Below are 19,248 nucleotides of genomic sequence, written 5' to 3'. Positions count from 1 at the left end.
CCAGCCGCCGATGCAAAAGCCAGCCGCCGATGCAAAAGCCAGCCGCCGATGCAAAAGCCAGCCGCCGATGCAAAAGCCAGCCGCCGATGCAAAAGCCAGCCGCCGATGCAAAAGCCAGCCGCCGATGCAAAAGCCAGCCGCCGATGCAAAAGCCAGCCGCCGATGCAAAAGCCAGCCGCCGATGCAAAAGCCAGCCGCCGATGCAAAAGCCAGCCGCCGATGCAAAAGCCAGCCGCCGATGCAAAAGCCAGCCGCCGATGCAAAAGCCAGCCGCCGATGCAAAAGCCAGCCGCCGATGCAAAAGCCAGCCGCCGATGCAAAAGCCAGCCGCCGATGCAAAAGCCAGCCGCCGATGCAAAAGCCAGCCGCCGATGCAAAAGCCAGCCGCCGATGCAAAAGCCAGCCGCCGATGCAAAAGCCAGCCGCCGATGCAAAAGCCAGCCGCCGATGCAAAAGCCAGCCGCCGATGCAAAAGCCAGCCGCCGATGCAAAAGCCAGCCGCCGATGCAAAAGCCAGCCGCCGATGCAAAAGCCAGCCGCCGATGCAAAAGCCAGCCGCCGATGCAAAAGCCAGCCGCCGATGCAAAAGCCAGCCGCCGATGCAAAAGCCAGCCGCCGATGCAAAAGCCAGCCGCCGATGCAAAAGCCAGCCGCCGATGCAAAAGCCAGCCGCCGATGCAAAAGCCAGCCGCCGATGCAAAAGCCAGCCGCCGATGCAAAAGCCAGCCGCCGATGCAAAAGCCAGCCGCCGATGCAAAAGCCAGCCGCCGATGCAAAAGCCAGCCGCCGATGCAAAAGCCAGCCGCCGATGCAAAAGCCAGCCGCCGATGCAAAAGCCAGCCGCCGATGCAAAAGCCAGCCGCCGATGCAAAAGCCAGCCGCCGATGCAAAAGCCAGCCGCCGATGCAAAAGCCAGCCGCCGATGCAAAAGCCAGCCGCCGATGCAAAAGCCAGCCGCCGATGCAAAAGCCAGCCGCCGATGCAAAAGCCAGCCGCCGATGCAAAAGCCAGCCGCCGATGCAAAAGCCAGCCGCCGATGCAAAAGCCAGCCGCCGATGCAAAAGCCAGCCGCCGATGCAAAAGCCAGCCGCCGATGCAAAAGCCAGCCGCCGATGCAAAAGCCAGCCGCCGATGCAAAAGCCAGCCGCCGATGCAAAAGCCAGCCGCCGATGCAAAAGCCAGCCGCCGATGCAAAAGCCAGCCGCCGATGCAAAAGCCAGCCGCCGATGCAAAAGCCAGCCGCCGATGCAAAAGCCAGCCGCCGATGCAAAAGCCAGCCGCCGATGCAAAAGCCAGCCGCCGATGCAAAAGCCAGCCGCCGATGCAAAAGCCAGCCGCCGATGCAAAAGCCAGCCGCCGATGCAAAAGCCAGCCGCCGATGCAAAAGCCAGCCGCCGATGCAAAAGCCAGCCGCCGATGCAAAAGCCAGCCGCCGATGCAAAAGCCAGCCGCCGATGCAAAAGCCAGCCGCCGATGCAAAAGCCAGCCGCCGATGCAAAAGCCAGCCGCCGATGCAAAAGCCAGCCGCCGATGCAAAAGCCAGCCGCCGATGCAAAAGCCAGCCGCCGATGCAAAAGCCAGCCGCCGATGCAAAAGCCAGCCGCCGATGCAAAAGCCAGCCGCCGATGCAAAAGCCAGCCGCCGATGCAAAAGCCAGCCGCCGATGCAAAAGCCAGCCGCCGATGCAAAAGCCAGCCGCCGATGCAAAAGCCAGCCGCCGATGCAAAAGCCAGCCGCCGATGCAAAAGCCAGCCGCCGATGCAAAAGCCAGCCGCCGATGCAAAAGCCAGCCGCCGATGCAAAAGCCAGCCGCCGATGCAAAAGCCAGCCGCCGATGCAAAAGCCAGCCGCCGATGCAAAAGCCAGCCGCCGATGCAAAAGCCAGCCGCCGATGCAAAAGCCAGCCGCCGATGCAAAAGCCAGCCGCCGATGCAAAAGCCAGCCGCCGATGCAAAAGCCAGCCGCCGATGCAAAAGCCAGCCGCCGATGCAAAAGCCAGCCGCCGATGCAAAAGCCAGCCGCCGATGCAAAAGCCAGCCGCCGATGCAAAAGCCAGCCGCCGATGCAAAAGCCAGCCGCCGATGCAAAAGCCAGCCGCCGATGCAAAAGCCAGCCGCCGATGCAAAAGCCAGCCGCCGATGCAAAAGCCAGCCGCCGATGCAAAAGCCAGCCGCCGATGCAAAAGCCAGCCGCCGATGCAAAAGCCAGCCGCCGATGCAAAAGCCAGCCGCCGATGCAAAAGCCAGCCGCCGATGCAAAAGCCAGCCGCCGATGCAAAAGCCAGCCGCCGATGCAAAAGCCAGCCGCCGATGCAAAAGCCAGCCGCCGATGCAAAAGCCAGCCGCCGATGCAAAAGCCAGCCGCCGATGCAAAAGCCAGCCGCCGATGCAAAAGCCAGCCGCCGATGCAAAAGCCAGCCGCCGATGCAAAAGCCAGCCGCCGATGCAAAAGCCAGCCGCCGATGCAAAAGCCAGCCGCCGATGCAAAAGCCAGCCGCCGATGCAAAAGCCAGCCGCCGATGCAAAAGCCAGCCGCCGATGCAAAAGCCAGCCGCCGATGCAAAAGCCAGCCGCCGATGCAAAAGCCAGCCGCCGATGCAAAAGCCAGCCGCCGATGCAAAAGCCAGCCGCCGATGCAAAAGCCAGCCGCCGATGCAAAAGCCAGCCGCCGATGCAAAAGCCAGCCGCCGATGCAAAAGCCAGCCGCCGATGCAAAAGCCAGCCGCCGATGCAAAAGCCAGCCGCCGATGCAAAAGCCAGCCGCCGATGCAAAAGCCAGCCGCCGATGCAAAAGCCAGCCGCCGATGCAAAAGCCAGCCGCCGATGCAAAAGCCAGCCGCCGATGCAAAAGCCAGCCGCCGATGCAAAAGCCAGCCGCCGATGCAAAAGCCAGCCGCCGATGCAAAAGCCAGCCGCCGATGCAAAAGCCAGCCGCCGATGCAAAAGCCAGCCGCCGATGCAAAAGCCAGCCGCCGATGCAAAAGCCAGCCGCCGATGCAAAAGCCAGCCGCCGATGCAAAAGCCAGCCGCCGATGCAAAAGCCAGCCGCCGATGCAAAAGCCAGCCGCCGATGCAAAAGCCAGCCGCCGATGCAAAAGCCAGCCGCCGATGCAAAAGCCAGCCGCCGATGCAAAAGCCAGCCGCCGATGCAAAAGCCAGCCGCCGATGCAAAAGCCAGCCGCCGATGCAAAAGCCAGCCGCCGATGCAAAAGCCAGCCGCCGATGCAAAAGCCAGCCGCCGATGCAAAAGCCAGCCGCCGATGCAAAAGCCAGCCGCCGATGCAAAAGCCAGCCGCCGATGCAAAAGCCAGCCGCCGATGCAAAAGCCAGCCGCCGATGCAAAAGCCAGCCGCCGATGCAAAAGCCAGCCGCCGATGCAAAAGCCAGCCGCCGATGCAAAAGCCAGCCGCCGATGCAAAAGCCAGCCGCCGATGCAAAAGCCAGCCGCCGATGCAAAAGCCAGCCGCCGATGCAAAAGCCAGCCGCCGATGCAAAAGCCAGCCGCCGATGCAAAAGCCAGCCGCCGATGCAAAAGCCAGCCGCCGATGCAAAAGCCAGCCGCCGATGCAAAAGCCAGCCGCCGATGCAAAAGCCAGCCGCCGATGCAAAAGCCAGCCGCCGATGCAAAAGCCAGCCGCCGATGCAAAAGCCAGCCGCCGATGCAAAAGCCAGCCGCCGATGCAAAAGCCAGCCGCCGATGCAAAAGCCAGCCGCCGATGCAAAAGCCAGCCGCCGATGCAAAAGCCAGCCGCCGATGCAAAAGCCAGCCGCCGATGCAAAAGCCAGCCGCCGATGCAAAAGCCAGCCGCCGATGCAAAAGCCAGCCGCCGATGCAAAAGCCAGCCGCCGATGCAAAAGCCAGCCGCCGATGCAAAAGCCAGCCGCCGATGCAAAAGCCAGCCGCCGATGCAAAAGCCAGCCGCCGATGCAAAAGCCAGCCGCCGATGCAAAAGCCAGCCGCCGATGCAAAAGCCAGCCGCCGATGCAAAAGCCAGCCGCCGATGCAAAAGCCAGCCGCCGATGCAAAAGCCAGCCGCCGATGCAAAAGCCAGCCGCCGATGCAAAAGCCAGCCGCCGATGCAAAAGCCAGCCGCCGATGCAAAAGCCAGCCGCCGATGCAAAAGCCAGCCGCCGATGCAAAAGCCAGCCGCCGATGCAAAAGCCAGCCGCCGATGCAAAAGCCAGCCGCCGATGCAAAAGCCAGCCGCCGATGCAAAAGCCAGCCGCCGATGCAAAAGCCAGCCGCCGATGCAAAAGCCAGCCGCCGATGCAAAAGCCAGCCGCCGATGCAAAAGCCAGCCGCCGATGCAAAAGCCAGCCGCCGATGCAAAAGCCAGCCGCCGATGCAAAAGCCAGCCGCCGATGCAAAAGCCAGCCGCCGATGCAAAAGCCAGCCGCCGATGCAAAAGCCAGCCGCCGATGCAAAAGCCAGCCGCCGATGCAAAAGCCAGCCGCCGATGCAAAAGCCAGCCGCCGATGCAAAAGCCAGCCGCCGATGCAAAAGCCAGCCGCCGATGCAAAAGCCAGCCGCCGATGCAAAAGCCAGCCGCCGATGCAAAAGCCAGCCGCCGATGCAAAAGCCAGCCGCCGATGCAAAAGCCAGCCGCCGATGCAAAAGCCAGCCGCCGATGCAAAAGCCAGCCGCCGATGCAAAAGCCAGCCGCCGATGCAAAAGCCAGCCGCCGATGCAAAAGCCAGCCGCCGATGCAAAAGCCAGCCGCCGATGCAAAAGCCAGCCGCCGATGCAAAAGCCAGCCGCCGATGCAAAAGCCAGCCGCCGATGCAAAAGCCAGCCGCCGATGCAAAAGCCAGCCGCCGATGCAAAAGCCAGCCGCCGATGCAAAAGCCAGCCGCCGATGCAAAAGCCAGCCGCCGATGCAAAAGCCAGCCGCCGATGCAAAAGCCAGCCGCCGATGCAAAAGCCAGCCGCCGATGCAAAAGCCAGCCGCCGATGCAAAAGCCAGCCGCCGATGCAAAAGCCAGCCGCCGATGCAAAAGCCAGCCGCCGATGCAAAAGCCAGCCGCCGATGCAAAAGCCAGCCGCCGATGCAAAAGCCAGCCGCCGATGCAAAAGCCAGCCGCCGATGCAAAAGCCAGCCGCCGATGCAAAAGCCAGCCGCCGATGCAAAAGCCAGCCGCCGATGCAAAAGCCAGCCGCCGATGCAAAAGCCAGCCGCCGATGCAAAAGCCAGCCGCCGATGCAAAAGCCAGCCGCCGATGCAAAAGCCAGCCGCCGATGCAAAAGCCAGCCGCCGATGCAAAAGCCAGCCGCCGATGCAAAAGCCAGCCGCCGATGCAAAAGCCAGCCGCCGATGCAAAAGCCAGCCGCCGATGCAAAAGCCAGCCGCCGATGCAAAAGCCAGCCGCCGATGCAAAAGCCAGCCGCCGATGCAAAAGCCAGCCGCCGATGCAAAAGCCAGCCGCCGATGCAAAAGCCAGCCGCCGATGCAAAAGCCAGCCGCCGATGCAAAAGCCAGCCGCCGATGCAAAAGCCAGCCGCCGATGCAAAAGCCAGCCGCCGATGCAAAAGCCAGCCGCCGATGCAAAAGCCAGCCGCCGATGCAAAAGCCAGCCGCCGATGCAAAAGCCAGCCGCCGATGCAAAAGCCAGCCGCCGATGCAAAAGCCAGCCGCCGATGCAAAAGCCAGCCGCCGATGCAAAAGCCAGCCGCCGATGCAAAAGCCAGCCGCCGATGCAAAAGCCAGCCGCCGATGCAAAAGCCAGCCGCCGATGCAAAAGCCAGCCGCCGATGCAAAAGCCAGCCGCCGATGCAAAAGCCAGCCGCCGATGCAAAAGCCAGCCGCCGATGCAAAAGCCAGCCGCCGATGCAAAAGCCAGCCGCCGATGCAAAAGCCAGCCGCCGATGCAAAAGCCAGCCGCCGATGCAAAAGCCAGCCGCCGATGCAAAAGCCAGCCGCCGATGCAAAAGCCAGCCGCCGATGCAAAAGCCAGCCGCCGATGCAAAAGCCAGCCGCCGATGCAAAAGCCAGCCGCCGATGCAAAAGCCAGCCGCCGATGCAAAAGCCAGCCGCCGATGCAAAAGCCAGCCGCCGATGCAAAAGCCAGCCGCCGATGCAAAAGCCAGCCGCCGATGCAAAAGCCAGCCGCCGATGCAAAAGCCAGCCGCCGATGCAAAAGCCAGCCGCCGATGCAAAAGCCAGCCGCCGATGCAAAAGCCAGCCGCCGATGCAAAAGCCAGCCGCCGATGCAAAAGCCAGCCGCCGATGCAAAAGCCAGCCGCCGATGCAAAAGCCAGCCGCCGATGCAAAAGCCAGCCGCCGATGCAAAAGCCAGCCGCCGATGCAAAAGCCAGCCGCCGATGCAAAAGCCAGCCGCCGATGCAAAAGCCAGCCGCCGATGCAAAAGCCAGCCGCCGATGCAAAAGCCAGCCGCCGATGCAAAAGCCAGCCGCCGATGCAAAAGCCAGCCGCCGATGCAAAAGCCAGCCGCCGATGCAAAAGCCAGCCGCCGATGCAAAAGCCAGCCGCCGATGCAAAAGCCAGCCGCCGATGCAAAAGCCAGCCGCCGATGCAAAAGCCAGCCGCCGATGCAAAAGCCAGCCGCCGATGCAAAAGCCAGCCGCCGATGCAAAAGCCAGCCGCCGATGCAAAAGCCAGCCGCCGATGCAAAAGCCAGCCGCCGATGCAAAAGCCAGCCGCCGATGCAAAAGCCAGCCGCCGATGCAAAAGCCAGCCGCCGATGCAAAAGCCAGCCGCCGATGCAAAAGCCAGCCGCCGATGCAAAAGCCAGCCGCCGATGCAAAAGCCAGCCGCCGATGCAAAAGCCAGCCGCCGATGCAAAAGCCAGCCGCCGATGCAAAAGCCAGCCGCCGATGCAAAAGCCAGCCGCCGATGCAAAAGCCAGCCGCCGATGCAAAAGCCAGCCGCCGATGCAAAAGCCAGCCGCCGATGCAAAAGCCAGCCGCCGATGCAAAAGCCAGCCGCCGATGCAAAAGCCAGCCGCCGATGCAAAAGCCAGCCGCCGATGCAAAAGCCAGCCGCCGATGCAAAAGCCAGCCGCCGATGCAAAAGCCAGCCGCCGATGCAAAAGCCAGCCGCCGATGCAAAAGCCAGCCGCCGATGCAAAAGCCAGCCGCCGATGCAAAAGCCAGCCGCCGATGCAAAAGCCAGCCGCCGATGCAAAAGCCAGCCGCCGATGCAAAAGCCAGCCGCCGATGCAAAAGCCAGCCGCCGATGCAAAAGCCAGCCGCCGATGCAAAAGCCAGCCGCCGATGCAAAAGCCAGCCGCCGATGCAAAAGCCAGCCGCCGATGCAAAAGCCAGCCGCCGATGCAAAAGCCAGCCGCCGATGCAAAAGCCAGCCGCCGATGCAAAAGCCAGCCGCCGATGCAAAAGCCAGCCGCCGATGCAAAAGCCAGCCGCCGATGCAAAAGCCAGCCGCCGATGCAAAAGCCAGCCGCCGATGCAAAAGCCAGCCGCCGATGCAAAAGCCAGCCGCCGATGCAAAAGCCAGCCGCCGATGCAAAAGCCAGCCGCCGATGCAAAAGCCAGCCGCCGATGCAAAAGCCAGCCGCCGATGCAAAAGCCAGCCGCCGATGCAAAAGCCAGCCGCCGATGCAAAAGCCAGCCGCCGATGCAAAAGCCAGCCGCCGATGCAAAAGCCAGCCGCCGATGCAAAAGCCAGCCGCCGATGCAAAAGCCAGCCGCCGATGCAAAAGCCAGCCGCCGATGCAAAAGCCAGCCGCCGATGCAAAAGCCAGCCGCCGATGCAAAAGCCAGCCGCCGATGCAAAAGCCAGCCGCCGATGCAAAAGCCAGCCGCCGATGCAAAAGCCAGCCGCCGATGCAAAAGCCAGCCGCCGATGCAAAAGCCAGCCGCCGATGCAAAAGCCAGCCGCCGATGCAAAAGCCAGCCGCCGATGCAAAAGCCAGCCGCCGATGCAAAAGCCAGCCGCCGATGCAAAAGCCAGCCGCCGATGCAAAAGCCAGCCGCCGATGCAAAAGCCAGCCGCCGATGCAAAAGCCAGCCGCCGATGCAAAAGCCAGCCGCCGATGCAAAAGCCAGCCGCCGATGCAAAAGCCAGCCGCCGATGCAAAAGCCAGCCGCCGATGCAAAAGCCAGCCGCCGATGCAAAAGCCAGCCGCCGATGCAAAAGCCAGCCGCCGATGCAAAAGCCAGCCGCCGATGCAAAAGCCAGCCGCCGATGCAAAAGCCAGCCGCCGATGCAAAAGCCAGCCGCCGATGCAAAAGCCAGCCGCCGATGCAAAAGCCAGCCGCCGATGCAAAAGCCAGCCGCCGATGCAAAAGCCAGCCGCCGATGCAAAAGCCAGCCGCCGATGCAAAAGCCAGCCGCCGATGCAAAAGCCAGCCGCCGATGCAAAAGCCAGCCGCCGATGCAAAAGCCAGCCGCCGATGCAAAAGCCAGCCGCCGATGCAAAAGCCAGCCGCCGATGCAAAAGCCAGCCGCCGATGCAAAAGCCAGCCGCCGATGCAAAAGCCAGCCGCCGATGCAAAAGCCAGCCGCCGATGCAAAAGCCAGCCGCCGATGCAAAAGCCAGCCGCCGATGCAAAAGCCAGCCGCCGATGCAAAAGCCAGCCGCCGATGCAAAAGCCAGCCGCCGATGCAAAAGCCAGCCGCCGATGCAAAAGCCAGCCGCCGATGCAAAAGCCAGCCGCCGATGCAAAAGCCAGCCGCCGATGCAAAAGCCAGCCGCCGATGCAAAAGCCAGCCGCCGATGCAAAAGCCAGCCGCCGATGCAAAAGCCAGCCGCCGATGCAAAAGCCAGCCGCCGATGCAAAAGCCAGCCGCCGATGCAAAAGCCAGCCGCCGATGCAAAAGCCAGCCGCCGATGCAAAAGCCAGCCGCCGATGCAAAAGCCAGCCGCCGATGCAAAAGCCAGCCGCCGATGCAAAAGCCAGCCGCCGATGCAAAAGCCAGCCGCCGATGCAAAAGCCAGCCGCCGATGCAAAAGCCAGCCGCCGATGCAAAAGCCAGCCGCCGATGCAAAAGCCAGCCGCCGATGCAAAAGCCAGCCGCCGATGCAAAAGCCAGCCGCCGATGCAAAAGCCAGCCGCCGATGCAAAAGCCAGCCGCCGATGCAAAAGCCAGCCGCCGATGCAAAAGCCAGCCGCCGATGCAAAAGCCAGCCGCCGATGCAAAAGCCAGCCGCCGATGCAAAAGCCAGCCGCCGATGCAAAAGCCAGCCGCCGATGCAAAAGCCAGCCGCCGATGCAAAAGCCAGCCGCCGATGCAAAAGCCAGCCGCCGATGCAAAAGCCAGCCGCCGATGCAAAAGCCAGCCGCCGATGCAAAAGCCAGCCGCCGATGCAAAAGCCAGCCGCCGATGCAAAAGCCAGCCGCCGATGCAAAAGCCAGCCGCCGATGCAAAAGCCAGCCGCCGATGCAAAAGCCAGCCGCCGATGCAAAAGCCAGCCGCCGATGCAAAAGCCAGCCGCCGATGCAAAAGCCAGCCGCCGATGCAAAAGCCAGCCGCCGATGCAAAAGCCAGCCGCCGATGCAAAAGCCAGCCGCCGATGCAAAAGCCAGCCGCCGATGCAAAAGCCAGCCGCCGATGCAAAAGCCAGCCGCCGATGCAAAAGCCAGCCGCCGATGCAAAAGCCAGCCGCCGATGCAAAAGCCAGCCGCCGATGCAAAAGCCAGCCGCCGATGCAAAAGCCAGCCGCCGATGCAAAAGCCAGCCGCCGATGCAAAAGCCAGCCGCCGATGCAAAAGCCAGCCGCCGATGCAAAAGCCAGCCGCCGATGCAAAAGCCAGCCGCCGATGCAAAAGCCAGCCGCCGATGCAAAAGCCAGCCGCCGATGCAAAAGCCAGCCGCCGATGCAAAAGCCAGCCGCCGATGCAAAAGCCAGCCGCCGATGCAAAAGCCAGCCGCCGATGCAAAAGCCAGCCGCCGATGCAAAAGCCAGCCGCCGATGCAAAAGCCAGCCGCCGATGCAAAAGCCAGCCGCCGATGCAAAAGCCAGCCGCCGATGCAAAAGCCAGCCGCCGATGCAAAAGCCAGCCGCCGATGCAAAAGCCAGCCGCCGATGCAAAAGCCAGCCGCCGATGCAAAAGCCAGCCGCCGATGCAAAAGCCAGCCGCCGATGCAAAAGCCAGCCGCCGATGCAAAAGCCAGCCGCCGATGCAAAAGCCAGCCGCCGATGCAAAAGCCAGCCGCCGATGCAAAAGCCAGCCGCCGATGCAAAAGCCAGCCGCCGATGCAAAAGCCAGCCGCCGATGCAAAAGCCAGCCGCCGATGCAAAAGCCAGCCGCCGATGCAAAAGCCAGCCGCCGATGCAAAAGCCAGCCGCCGATGCAAAAGCCAGCCGCCGATGCAAAAGCCAGCCGCCGATGCAAAAGCCAGCCGCCGATGCAAAAGCCAGCCGCCGATGCAAAAGCCAGCCGCCGATGCAAAAGCCAGCCGCCGATGCAAAAGCCAGCCGCCGATGCAAAAGCCAGCCGCCGATGCAAAAGCCAGCCGCCGATGCAAAAGCCAGCCGCCGATGCAAAAGCCAGCCGCCGATGCAAAAGCCAGCCGCCGATGCAAAAGCCAGCCGCCGATGCAAAAGCCAGCCGCCGATGCAAAAGCCAGCCGCCGATGCAAAAGCCAGCCGCCGATGCAAAAGCCAGCCGCCGATGCAAAAGCCAGCCGCCGATGCAAAAGCCAGCCGCCGATGCAAAAGCCAGCCGCCGATGCAAAAGCCAGCCGCCGATGCAAAAGCCAGCCGCCGATGCAAAAGCCAGCCGCCGATGCAAAAGCCAGCCGCCGATGCAAAAGCCAGCCGCCGATGCAAAAGCCAGCCGCCGATGCAAAAGCCAGCCGCCGATGCAAAAGCCAGCCGCCGATGCAAAAGCCAGCCGCCGATGCAAAAGCCAGCCGCCGATGCAAAAGCCAGCCGCCGATGCAAAAGCCAGCCGCCGATGCAAAAGCCAGCCGCCGATGCAAAAGCCAGCCGCCGATGCAAAAGCCAGCCGCCGATGCAAAAGCCAGCCGCCGATGCAAAAGCCAGCCGCCGATGCAAAAGCCAGCCGCCGATGCAAAAGCCAGCCGCCGATGCAAAAGCCAGCCGCCGATGCAAAAGCCAGCCGCCGATGCAAAAGCCAGCCGCCGATGCAAAAGCCAGCCGCCGATGCAAAAGCCAGCCGCCGATGCAAAAGCCAGCCGCCGATGCAAAAGCCAGCCGCCGATGCAAAAGCCAGCCGCCGATGCAAAAGCCAGCCGCCGATGCAAAAGCCAGCCGCCGATGCAAAAGCCAGCCGCCGATGCAAAAGCCAGCCGCCGATGCAAAAGCCAGCCGCCGATGCAAAAGCCAGCCGCCGATGCAAAAGCCAGCCGCCGATGCAAAAGCCAGCCGCCGATGCAAAAGCCAGCCGCCGATGCAAAAGCCAGCCGCCGATGCAAAAGCCAGCCGCCGATGCAAAAGCCAGCCGCCGATGCAAAAGCCAGCCGCCGATGCAAAAGCCAGCCGCCGATGCAAAAGCCAGCCGCCGATGCAAAAGCCAGCCGCCGATGCAAAAGCCAGCCGCCGATGCAAAAGCCAGCCGCCGATGCAAAAGCCAGCCGCCGATGCAAAAGCCAGCCGCCGATGCAAAAGCCAGCCGCCGATGCAAAAGCCAGCCGCCGATGCAAAAGCCAGCCGCCGATGCAAAAGCCAGCCGCCGATGCAAAAGCCAGCCGCCGATGCAAAAGCCAGCCGCCGATGCAAAAGCCAGCCGCCGATGCAAAAGCCAGCCGCCGATGCAAAAGCCAGCCGCCGATGCAAAAGCCAGCCGCCGATGCAAAAGCCAGCCGCCGATGCAAAAGCCAGCCGCCGATGCAAAAGCCAGCCGCCGATGCAAAAGCCAGCCGCCGATGCAAAAGCCAGCCGCCGATGCAAAAGCCAGCCGCCGATGCAAAAGCCAGCCGCCGATGCAAAAGCCAGCCGCCGATGCAAAAGCCAGCCGCCGATGCAAAAGCCAGCCGCCGATGCAAAAGCCAGCCGCCGATGCAAAAGCCAGCCGCCGATGCAAAAGCCAGCCGCCGATGCAAAAGCCAGCCGCCGATGCAAAAGCCAGCCGCCGATGCAAAAGCCAGCCGCCGATGCAAAAGCCAGCCGCCGATGCAAAAGCCAGCCGCCGATGCAAAAGCCAGCCGCCGATGCAAAAGCCAGCCGCCGATGCAAAAGCCAGCCGCCGATGCAAAAGCCAGCCGCCGATGCAAAAGCCAGCCGCCGATGCAAAAGCCAGCCGCCGATGCAAAAGCCAGCCGCCGATGCAAAAGCCAGCCGCCGATGCAAAAGCCAGCCGCCGATGCAAAAGCCAGCCGCCGATGCAAAAGCCAGCCGCCGATGCAAAAGCCAGCCGCCGATGCAAAAGCCAGCCGCCGATGCAAAAGCCAGCCGCCGATGCAAAAGCCAGCCGCCGATGCAAAAGCCAGCCGCCGATGCAAAAGCCAGCCGCCGATGCAAAAGCCAGCCGCCGATGCAAAAGCCAGCCGCCGATGCAAAAGCCAGCCGCCGATGCAAAAGCCAGCCGCCGATGCAAAAGCCAGCCGCCGATGCAAAAGCCAGCCGCCGATGCAAAAGCCAGCCGCCGATGCAAAAGCCAGCCGCCGATGCAAAAGCCAGCCGCCGATGCAAAAGCCAGCCGCCGATGCAAAAGCCAGCCGCCGATGCAAAAGCCAGCCGCCGATGCAAAAGCCAGCCGCCGATGCAAAAGCCAGCCGCCGATGCAAAAGCCAGCCGCCGATGCAAAAGCCAGCCGCCGATGCAAAAGCCAGCCGCCGATGCAAAAGCCAGCCGCCGATGCAAAAGCCAGCCGCCGATGCAAAAGCCAGCCGCCGATGCAAAAGCCAGCCGCCGATGCAAAAGCCAGCCGCCGATGCAAAAGCCAGCCGCCGATGCAAAAGCCAGCCGCCGATGCAAAAGCCAGCCGCCGATGCAAAAGCCAGCCGCCGATGCAAAAGCCAGCCGCCGATGCAAAAGCCAGCCGCCGATGCAAAAGCCAGCCGCCGATGCAAAAGCCAGCCGCCGATGCAAAAGCCAGCCGCCGATGCAAAAGCCAGCCGCCGATGCAAAAGCCAGCCGCCGATGCAAAAGCCAGCCGCCGATGCAAAAGCCAGCCGCCGATGCAAAAGCCAGCCGCCGATGCAAAAGCCAGCCGCCGATGCAAAAGCCAGCCGCCGATGCAAAAGCCAGCCGCCGATGCAAAAGCCAGCCGCCGATGCAAAAGCCAGCCGCCGATGCAAAAGCCAGCCGCCGATGCAAAAGCCAGCCGCCGATGCAAAAGCCAGCCGCCGATGCAAAAGCCAGCCGCCGATGCAAAAGCCAGCCGCCGATGCAAAAGCCAGCCGCCGATGCAAAAGCCAGCCGCCGATGCAAAAGCCAGCCGCCGATGCAAAAGCCAGCCGCCGATGCAAAAGCCAGCCGCCGATGCAAAAGCCAGCCGCCGATGCAAAAGCCAGCCGCCGATGCAAAAGCCAGCCGCCGATGCAAAAGCCAGCCGCCGATGCAAAAGCCAGCCGCCGATGCAAAAGCCAGCCGCCGATGCAAAAGCCAGCCGCCGATGCAAAAGCCAGCCGCCGATGCAAAAGCCAGCCGCCGATGCAAAAGCCAGCCGCCGATGCAAAAGCCAGCCGCCGATGCAAAAGCCAGCCGCCGATGCAAAAGCCAGCCGCCGATGCAAAAGCCAGCCGCCGATGCAAAAGCCAGCCGCCGATGCAAAAGCCAGCCGCCGATGCAAAAGCCAGCCGCCGATGCAAAAGCCAGCCGCCGATGCAAAAGCCAGCCGCCGATGCAAAAGCCAGCCGCCGATGCAAAAGCCAGCCGCCGATGCAAAAGCCAGCCGCCGATGCAAAAGCCAGCCGCCGATGCAAAAGCCAGCCGCCGATGCAAAAGCCAGCCGCCGATGCAAAAGCCAGCCGCCGATGCAAAAGCCAGCCGCCGATGCAAAAGCCAGCCGCCGATGCAAAAGCCAGCCGCCGATGCAAAAGCCAGCCGCCGATGCAAAAGCCAGCCGCCGATGCAAAAGCCAGCCGCCGATGCAAAAGCCAGCCGCCGATGCAAAAGCCAGCCGCCGATGCAAAAGCCAGCCGCCGATGCAAAAGCCAGCCGCCGATGCAAAAGCCAGCCGCCGATGCAAAAGCCAGCCGCCGATGCAAAAGCCAGCCGCCGATGCAAAAGCCAGCCGCCGATGCAAAAGCCAGCCGCCGATGCAAAAGCCAGCCGCCGATGCAAAAGCCAGCCGCCGATGCAAAAGCCAGCCGCCGATGCAAAAGCCAGCCGCCGATGCAAAAGCCAGCCGCCGATGCAAAAGCCAGCCGCCGATGCAAAAGCCAGCCGCCGATGCAAAAGCCAGCCGCCGATGCAAAAGCCAGCCGCCGATGCAAAAGCCAGCCGCCGATGCAAAAGCCAGCCGCCGATGCAAAAGCCAGCCGCCGATGCAAAAGCCAGCCGCCGATGCAAAAGCCAGCCGCCGATGCAAAAGCCAGCCGCCGATGCAAAAGCCAGCCGCCGATGCTGTGCCGTCTTTCTGGATACAGAGGACCAAGAGATCTACCTAAGCAAATGACCAGGTCACTGCTCCGAGGCTCATTCTCACAACTGCATGCAGCTCCCTTTGCCCCACTGCACAGACATCATGCTCCCTTGCCAAGCTTCTCACCCCTCGGAGCTGCTGGGAAGGGGCCTGTTAGGAAGTGAGACTAAGTCCCAGTGTCCTGGGGTTTCTTCCTCCCCTGGGCTCAGGCTGCGCAGCTGATGGGTAGGGCTTGACTAGTTTAACCATCAAGGGGAGTGGAAAGGTACCTGCTGAATTGGAAGGCAACTCAGCTGGGCTTTTGGGGACCATTGTCTCAGCAAGGGAGAGGAATTGCTCATGGTGCCTCAGCAGCCTTTTGTAGCTGAGCTGGGGAGCAGCTCAAAGGAGAAGCTCTTCATTCGAAGCAACGTAGCCCCAACGTTCCCTGAAGGAGTTTCAGGAGCACAGAGAAGAGCCTGCTCTCCAGCAGGCAACTCAAATGCTCTGTGACCTTGCCTTCTTCACGGTCATATTTGGCTCTCCAGCAGCTGCCTCATAAACCTGTCTGCGGAGAGCTTGCATCCTGTCCTCAGGCAGCCTTTGCGGCAGTGGAGGGGGAGGATATGTTCCCTTTGCACGGGTGCCACCAAAGGTCTGAATTCTTCACCCACCTGAGGGGCACTTTAAAGAGGGCCTGAGGTGACCGCGGGTTATGGTATTTGGCCTGCTCAGAGGCTGTGTGATTATTGGCAGTGGTGGCATCTGCCTGCTCCTTTGCGGGTTTAGCGTCTGGCCCCAATTTACTGCCTTGTCCTCTCCTGCTTTTCCCCACTGCTGCCTGTGTCCTTGACCTCTGCCCAAGGGAGGCATGGCGCCGCTGCTTGCAATGCATGCTGGGACACCTCATCGGGGGCTGCTAAGGTCCTACAGAGGCACATGCTCACCCAGAGGGGCCTCCCCTTGCTCTCTGCCTTCTTCAGGCCACTCTGCAAGCGCTCGTGCCCATCGCAGCCACAGTCCCTGGCACTGCAGTCTCAAGGCTGCCAAATGTCACCCCACTGCACTGCAACTGCAGTTCTCTTTCAGTCACTGGCAAGTCAAGGGCCAGCGAGGACTGGTCAGGGCTGCTCCACCTCTGGGGGGTATCTAGGGTTAAGGCCAGCTCTGCAGCATGCTCCTCTTGCAAGGTTCTTGCACTCTGCTCCTGGGCAAGCTGCAGCATCCGTTGCTCCTGGGGGCAGGAGGCAGCCCTGACTAGGTGGTTCTCAGCCTTCTTCTGAGGCCTCGTAGGGACAACATTAGATGTCCACGTGCTCTGCAAATTGCTTGTGCATCCAATGAGCCCTTATCCCAGGCAGGTACATATTCAAGGATCCTGGCAGGGACACCAACCCATAAAGAGAATAGACTTTGGTCAGTTGGACTCACCTGGAGAGTTGACCATGCAGGACGATGTGCACGCTTCATCTTGATGGCTCTGATCGAAATCCAGCCCAGGAAGCTGTTGCTCTCCGATACATGACAGTGCATGCAGAAGGCTCTCGGACAGCACGCAGAGGGATGCCACACAGGAACCTAGAGAAGGAGAGCAAAGAAGCTAGCAGCATCCTCATGAGCACACACAAACAACTCTAAGCTCCTCCAGAAGCACCAGCGTCCTAGGCCACTTCCTGCACGGCTCCCAAAATCCCAGGGACAAGCCACCGCAGAAGGGCTAAAGGGCTAGTGCAAAGCAGCACGGCACCAGCTCCTGTTACTGCCATTGGTGGGAAACCACACTGGGGCACAGCAAAGGTGCCTCAGGCTGGCCTTGCCTGCAGCTGCGCTCTCTAGGGCCTGGCAAAGCTCACTTACCACCATGCCTTGCAGATCAACCACCTTGTAGATGAGTGGAAGGGCCCCACAAGCCCAGACACATTTTCCCACCTGCTCCTGCTTCAGCTGGGCTTTTGCAGCTACTCCTCTCCTACTTCTCCACAGAAGCAACTCCCCTAACACTTCCAGCTATCACCCCCAAGAGGGAAAAACCCACATCCTATTTTTGACCTCTGCCAGGGGGTTCCCACAAGTTACTGGCTCAGAGGTCCCACTACAGTTAGTGCAGCCCTTGGCTTTCCTCCTAGCAAAGAGAAACAATTCCAAGGGGTAAACTGAAGGGAAATACACTGCCTCCACAGAGCTGGTCCAGCAGCAGCAGCAAAAACACTCCTTGTCAAGGGCCTGCAATACAGCTTGCACTCCAGCCTGGGCAATTCCTGCAGCACACCACTGAGGTTGCAAGGACTCCAGGCTGCACCTCCAAAGACCCGAGAGCAAGGAGGGGACTGCCAAAAAAGAGAAACCGCAAGCCTCTTGTCATGCCTAGAGGATTGCCCAGGGCTCAAACAGCTGAGGCTTTTCAGGGTACCTTTGGCACACAGCATTATAAATTGCCTCTCACTGCAGAGATTGCAAAGGGCTCCAACTCTGCAAAACTGCATCAACACCAGGAAGCTGCAGCAGTCCTGGCTCTGCTGAGCACCTTTCCCTCTTGCCATTATCCTGCGCCCTGCAGACACCGCTTGGCCACCGCTGCGTATGACAAAGCACAGAACGCCCCCAGAAGCGACCAACACAGCAAAGCCATTGCCACCAAAGAGAAGGCAGGGCACAACTGAGGGCCCACGCGCTCTGCCACAGCACTCTCAGGCTTTGGGTCCCAGCAAGCTGAGGCCTTTTACTAAGGAACACCTGCCATCAGTACAAACTGCATCTCTGCGTGCTGCCCCTCCTGGCCCTCAAAAGCAGAGCTGAGGCACATGCCCCCACCCTCTGAGATATCCCCAACTTCTTCAGAGCAGTCCTCTCTTGGCAAACACGGACCAGAAGTGGCCAAGCCCCAGGGAAAAGCTGCCGGGCAGCACCCTCAAAGAAGTGTGCGGGACCATCTCCCAAGGGCTTTGGCCAAAGCAGGTAACCCCCTCTGGGGCAAAGAGTCAGGGTCCAGGCAGAGCACAAAAGGGAACCTTCCAAGAGAGAAGCACATCCCACGCAGGGGCAGGCGCGTCCCCCAAAGCACCAAAAGGCAGTCCTGCGAAAGAAGGACTCATTTCTGCTCTCCCAGGCAACACCTCTCTGCCAGACCATCCCACTGCTCCATGCTCACACCTACCACCCTCCTTCCTTCTTTCCTGCTTTACAGACACTAAACACCCAGCCCTACTTGCTCCTCCAAACAAAAGGCACCTCCAGCTCTCCACTCAACACCTGCACACACACCACTCACTCACTCACTCACACAGGAAACACAGCAGCTCCCCTGCACAGCATGCTCAAGTGGGCAGCTCCCACACCCACAACCCTGGGCACTGGCAACCTGCACTAGGCCTCAAGTACACAGCCAGCTGCCGGAATCGTTCCAGACAACCAGCCCCAAACTTCTCTCCACAACATCCTCTTCTCTTCCAAGGAATCCGCTGCCCCTCCACTTGGCAAAGCAGCTGCAGCTTTGGGCAGAAGGGCACAGACTGGACCACTAGAGCTGAGCTCTACTGACACCTGGGCAGGGGGGAAGCCAAAGAGCCCTTGCTGCACTTGGCACCTGACAGCAATTCAGCCCAGGCAGCTTGGGAAAACTGCACACAAAAGCCATGCTCCCCAAAACACTGGGCTCACACTTGGGAGCCCTCTGTCCTCTCTGACCCTGGTGAGCCCCTTGGCACACCCCTACAGCTCCCCTGGCTGCTCCCACCTCATGGCAGGCTCTCCCTCACAAAGCCACACTGCAACTTCAGCCTGACATGCTCTGGGGGTCCTCAACTCCTCTGCCCTGCCCCACCAGCCCCCACACCCCCACTCTCCACCAGTGCCCCAGGCAGGCCTCAGCACCCTCCCTCCCACACCTTTAGGGCACACTACCTTCAGCTGTCCCACCTCAGCTGCTGGGGGGGTCAAACAGGCAAGACAGGCTGACACAGCAGGACAACAAGCCCAGCACATGTTAGCCTGCCTGCCTGCCTGCAGCAAGCTTGCTCTCACACTGCCCCATTTGCACTAAATGGCTTCCATGCACGGGCTCCTTGCCAAGCTGCTTTCTTGCCCTCCCTGGCTGCTCTCCCCTCTCCTCTAGCCTGCTCTTCTACCTTTTCCCCAAACAAACACCAGCACTCAAAAATCACAGCAGCCCTGCTCTCAAGCTCAAGGTGCTCCCAACACTTTTCTCCTCCTGCCTCCACCTGACAGGCGGGGCCCCAAGGAACCATCCCCTTTACTGAGACATGCTCAACTCACTTGACTCCAGCAGGCAATACATACTGCCACTTCTCCCTGGCATAGGCCACTCCACCTGCTCCACATGCTTTTCACTTCCACATTAATGCCCCAAGGACCACCTGCCTCCCACCTAGGGGGCTAGGCCTCCAAGCTTCTGAAGCCTTTTAAGGCTTCTTCTTTCCTCAACTCCAAGACCTGTGTACAAGTACAGCAACCAGCCCTGCTAGCCTTCATTTTCCAGGCACAAAAGCACCTGCCACCCCCCACCTTTGCTCCAGCCACCAAGCCACCCTTGCAGCCCTCTCTGCAACTGTACTTTACAACAGGGCTATCACCCCCCCCCCCCCCCACACACACACACACCCTCCTCCCTCAGCAGCACCAGGCTCTGACAACAGTGTCACTCAACAGGCTGCCAAACCCCTCCTTGTCTCCACAACTCTGCCCAGAGGAGATATGCCAAAGAGGTGGCTTCAAGGACTTTAGTCCATTCCCTCCCCCTCCGCCCCCCTCTACCACCCATTTGGCAGCTCCAAGTTACAG

This window comes from Apteryx mantelli, unplaced genomic scaffold (genome assembly GCF_036417845.1).
Source record: "Apteryx mantelli isolate bAptMan1 unplaced genomic scaffold, bAptMan1.hap1 HAP1_SCAFFOLD_48, whole genome shotgun sequence".
Classification (NCBI taxonomy): Eukaryota; Metazoa; Chordata; class Aves; order Apterygiformes; family Apterygidae; genus Apteryx; species Apteryx mantelli.
This window is presented reverse-complemented; position numbering follows the sequence as displayed.